Source organism: Peromyscus eremicus, chromosome 9, assembly GCF_949786415.1.
Source record: "Peromyscus eremicus chromosome 9, PerEre_H2_v1, whole genome shotgun sequence".
Taxonomy (NCBI): domain Eukaryota; kingdom Metazoa; phylum Chordata; class Mammalia; order Rodentia; family Cricetidae; genus Peromyscus; species Peromyscus eremicus.
In genome coordinates, this window is record NC_081425.1 from 48,486,782 (window position 1) to 48,492,622 (window position 5,841).

Consider the following 5,841-nt stretch of genomic DNA (forward strand, 5'->3'; position numbering starts at 1 on the left):
AGCTTCTACAATAGTCTGCTTGCCTGATGGGGAGAATTACTCAGCATGTGCTCTGCCCACAAAATTCTAGCCAGTTTACAAGCCCATGACTCTGTCGTGATCTGGAAAAATCTCCCAGGGCTGGAGTTCAATCAATGCTGATTCGTTTCAACAGACAGCAATCAAACACCTTCGGTGTCAAGGCATTGCCCTTGACATTCAGGAAAAGAGAGAAAATGAGGCACAATCTGATGACTTAGGAAACGTACATGTGACTAAGATTGAACTAGGGAGGCACAAATACAGAGTAAGAAATGAGTGCCTCCAGGCTGAGCTCCAGGAATCCAACTGATGAGAGAGAGGAGGGATTCTGCAGGTGGGGGACGTCAAGATCATGATGGGAGGACGTGCAGAGATGACCGGCCACACTAGGGGAAGCCCATGAACTGGAGACTGGTGGCTGTGGAGCCCCCATGGGACTGGACTAGGCCCTCTGGATACGGAAGACGGTTGTTTGGCTCAAACTGTTTGGGGGGCACCCAGGCAGGGGGATCGGGATCCATCCCTGGTACATGGACAGGCTTCTGGGAATCCGGTGCCTGTGGTGTGATGCCTTGTACAGCCTTGGTGCAGTGGGAAGGGGCTTGGACCTGCCTAGGCTCAGTGTGCCAGGTTCTGCTGACTTCCCATGGGAGACCTTGATTTGGGGGATGTGGGGGTGCAGGGTGGCTTGGGAGAGAGGGCTTGGGGGTGAGAGGAGGGAGGAGGGGGGATCTGTGGGTGGTATGTGGAGTGAGTAGAAAATTTCTTAATAAAGAAAAATGAGAAGAAAAAAAAAAGAAATGAGTGCCTACGTCAAGAACCAACAAGAAATGGCATTTTAGTGCTCAAGGATAAAAGGGATCCACCTAGCTAGAGCACCTCAGAAAGGAATTTCCATGTGGGGGAGAATTTGCTGTCGCTCCCCAGGATGAACCCACACACCAGAAGTAGAAACAGCTGTAAGTGAGAAGGGTAAGTACATAAACAAATGACTCTGTTGTTGCTTGAATCCTAAATGGTCTTAAAAAAAACCTGGAGCCAGATATTGGGGTAAATGCTGAAAGATCAGAGGAAATAAGCCACAGCCACTTCTCACCTCACCAATTCCTCAGCTGATCCTGTCTCCATGAATCCTCAGACTGAATGCCTCTGAGTCTTCAACCAAAAGGCTCTAGTTCCTGTCTCCTCACACCTTATATGCCTTTCTCCGCCCAGCCATTTCACTTCCTTCCTAGTGCTAGGATTAATGGAGTATGTACTTCCCAAATACTGGTAGCAAAAGCATGAGATCTCAAATGCTGGGATTAAAGGAGTGTGATTCCCAAGTACTGGGATTAAAGGTGTGTGCCACCACTGCCTGGCTCTGTTTCTCTCCTAGATTGAATCAATCTCACGTAGTCCAGGGTGGCTCTGAACTCACAGAGATCCTGAGTGCTAGGATTAAAGGTGTGTGCCACCACTGCCTGTCCTCCATGTTTAATCTAGTGGCTTGTTCTGTTCTCTGATCCTCAGGCAAGCTTTATTTGATACACAATATATCACCACACTCTGCTACTGCTTTGATTTAATCTTTCTTGTGTTTACACAGTCACAACACACTAAGTGTCTAATGCATGCCCAAGTGAAGATCACATATCCTCCAGGAAGGCTAAGAATAAGTCTTATCTCTACTTGCCCACAGGTTCATAGTGGACGGCTATGTACATACTTACATTGTGTAGTAAGTATGACCACAGAAGTGCAGCCCACTGGGACAAACATTTGCCTTTCCCAGAGTAGACATTTGGGTTGCATCTCAAAAGATGACTGTTGGATGTATAAACAAACAGGAAAAGGACATTTGGAGCCAAAGGAAATACCCATGCAACAGCTTCCACAAGTCTGCATAACCTAAAGACTAAGGCCTTCCAGGACACAGATGAAACTTGAAAGGGAAAAGAACTCCTCAAACTTCGCTTTGGATTTCTAAATCCTGTTCAGTATGCTGCTGTGTAAACCCAGAAGGTACTCACCAACCTCCTCCACTTCAGCCCTCCCAAACACAAAGAACTTTGCCAGAAGGTGGGCAGATAGATTGCCCTACTCTATCTCCATGCAAGAATGCAGCTGATGCACCGATTATGTAAATGGCACTTTTGACCCCTGGAAACTCATACAGCAGATGAGAGCCTGTCAGGTCTCGCTGACGGAGGAGCAGAAGGATGGAGTGTCCAGCTCCTCCCACTCCACATCTGGGAGTCCTTCCTGCAGCAGAGCCTGGCTTCTTCTGCAACATCCTGAGGTACAGAACACACCAGGGCCTTCCAGCTTGCCACAGCCTTAACCTGGCTCTGGGGCTGCCATAGCCAAGACCTCTGGCTAGGTACTAGGCTCCACTTAGCTCCCCTCAGTCTTTTGAGGTCTTCTGGAGACTGGTTCTCAGCTGTGAAGACCACATATGAAAACGGAGGTAATAGTGCAGGTAAGGACCACACCCAGGATGTTTCTGAGTTAGACAGTATAATAAACCCTGTGGGGGCAGATCCTGGCAGGTCTTTATATTTAGGTCTTTACCTCCTAATTGTGCCCTTTCCTCAATTGGCAGGATGTATACGATTGCTGTTTTCACTGAGCTAACACACCTGTAAATGTCCCCAAGCCTCATGTCACACTGAAGGATTTCTGTGGGGTTCTAGACTAAGAGGGAAGGCTGCTCATCCTTCAGCAGGCCCACCTGCTCCTCCTGACACCCTTGTGAGATCCTTTTGGGTTTGCTTCTCTGCTGTGTGCCCAGCGTGGCTGTAACAGTCACTTCCCCATGACTGACAGATTGGACATTCTCACATGTTAACAGGACATTAGAACCCTGTCATTGTCTCTCTATATATTTTCTTACGTATCTGAATTCATTCTTCTGTCCTGCTGACAAAGTGCCTTAAATATTTTAAAGTGTGAATACTGGTACTAAAGAGGTCCAACAGTAGTAGATGTTGCCATATTGTCTATCTATCCAGGCATTGAAGGTTGGAATCTACTACAACCTTAATTGGACTATGCATCACTACATAATAAAGCTATAGTATAACATATTCCTATAACTTATAATGCTTGTTTATTATCATTTTGAAATCCTTTTCTTATGTTTCCCTACACAATTATTCTTTATGTCATCAAGAACACCAGAGATACCACATTTCTTTAAAACAAGACATCCACTTTTGTCTCTACAGCTTTCTCTTAAACAGCCTCTTCACAGTCACCCTGGTACCAGGTTTTTCTTGATGTTACCAGAAAGTCTCCAGACAACAGACACAATCCAGTGTCTTTCTTCAAACTGTCTTTGAAGAGCCATATTTATTTCAGATAACTTAAAGCCTGCACTATATCAATTCACTCATTAATTATATTTTAATCTTTTTGAGGATTATCTCATTTTTATAATTTTATGGCCCAAATTATAGACCTCAATAACTTCTGACCAGAGCAATTGTAAATATTATTACACTAGTACAATGCTTTCCCAAATCAGCTTAACTATCTCACATTAACCGTCTTTGTCATTACCATAAATTTCTAGGCATGCCACAAACTACTGATGTTTTGCGAACATTTTCAATTTGATTTAATGTATATGCTTTCTCTTAATTTAATAACATATTGCTCAAAATTATTAAAAAGGCAGCTCAATATTAGCAAGAAAGTAAGCTGTGTTCTCCAGATCCAGGGTCCAGCCTAGGAGAGAGAGTCCAGGGTAGTCAACTCCCTCACTCTACCTTCTCTTCCATTTGATTAGTACAACTTTTAGTGAAACCCAGGGTAGCTGTGAAGAAGGCTGAGAGAACTTGTCTCTAGTGTGGCCAATTTCAAAGAATGGATTTGAAAAAGAAGAGACACTCGGAAAGGCTGATTTTCTAAAAGTTGCCTGATGAATCAGAACCCTGACTTCCAATTCCAACAACCCAAGGCTTTTATTTTCTAGGTCAGAGCATCTTGATGATGGAAATCTCAAAGAACACTTAAACAGCATCCCTGCCGAGCATCTGTGCTAGTTTTTATTGTCCACTTGAGAAAACTCAGAGTCACCTGAGAAGAGAGAACCTCAGTTGAGTAACTGCCCATGTAAGATTGTCATGTGGCTACATCTTTGAGAGATTATCTTGACTAATGATTGATGCGCTGTTGCTCAGCTCACTGTGAGTAGCACCATCTTTAGGTAGATGGGTCTGGGCTATATAAGAAAGCTAGCTGATCATGAACCACAGGCCAAGACAGTAAAGGAGCATTCTTCCATGGTTTCTGCTTCAGTTCCTGCTTGCATTCTTGTGCGGAATTCCCTCAATGGATCGTGACCTGGAAGTGTAAGCCAGATAGACCTTTCCTATCATAGTTGATTTTGATCATAGTATTTACCATAGCAATAGGAAGCAAATAAGAACAGTAACTCAACCACAAAATGTAATTCTTTCTGGATTGAAAAATGAGGAAACAGCATGGGAAGCATGTCATTCTAAATGAGCAAGAGCCTCTGGGGACCCACGTCTTTCAAAAGTCTTGACAGAGGCGACAGTGACATAAGCCCCTCTGAATTATGCAAGAGTTAGTTGCACTATCATTGACTTATTCTGATCCTTTTCTCTTCCGCAGCATTTGGAGTGCCAGCTTTTTTGTTGTTTCTGGTTTCTCTGCACGTCTGTAGCTCTTGTGAAAAGAAATTGGCAGGAGATGGGACTGAAAAGGAACAGCTTAGCAGAACAGATGTTAGCTCCAGGCAGCACCTGTGGTCTGTGCTGGGACACTCTTGAAGAAGAAGATAAGGAGGATGAATTAGGGAAGATAAGACTCGGAGGCTGTGGGATAGCAATAAATGAGAAAAGGTGATTTGGAGGCACACCGAGACTGAGATGATAACCGAGGGTAGATAGTGGGTGGAGACCACAGCAGACTAAGTGGGAGGTAACTAGTCCAAGGAAGACCCTGAGGAGAAAAATGCAAGATGAATGGACCATCTTTAATACGACCCACAGAGGAGAAAGCAGCTGACTCATTTCCTGTCCACACAGCCGCACAGGGAGCAGAGAGGGCTGCACTGATAAAGCTCTCCCGGCTTTGTCCACCTTATGAGTCAAGCTGTCTATCTCATTCTCTTCAGCTCTTCTAGAAAATCCTGCTTGAAGTTTCTCCTTTTAACTCATCTTTAAATCTCCCTTGAATCAGATCAAGTATGCCACCTGTCTCTTGGAGTTTCACTTGACACCCTCCAGCTATCAGCGGCTCTGCCCTCCGTCACTGCTCAGCTGAATTCAGGGTCTCTGTTTCATTCACCCTGTCCTTCCCCACATCCTTCCCTCCCTGATCACTGCATTTGAGCTACCTGGGATCACATGATTTTTCTCTCCTCTTTCTTTCTATTGACTTCAGCTCCCTGATGTTCAGAAACTGATTACAAATGACCCACCCCATCCTCACATCATGAATTCACAGGAAAAATACCATCTCTCCAGATACGATATTCCATCAAGGAATAGATCCATTTTACATGTACACTGAGTTTTCTCCAATATAAAGTTGGTAGCATTTAGTGCAGCACATGGTTGGTATAGATGGTTTTCTCTTTCCAGGATCTCCTTCACTTCTGGGTCTTTTCAAAGTTAGGAACAAGAGCCCTGAGACTGGCACTACTCTATCCAACTGACAGACTGGGGAAACTGAGGCCCAGAGTGGAAGAATGGCTGAACTAAACTCTTATAGTAAATAGCCTGGAACAGCAAGCACTTCTAGACCTCTCTGATGCATATGAGCTACCTGGGGTTTTAGTCTGCATTTCTAACAAGTTCATAAGTG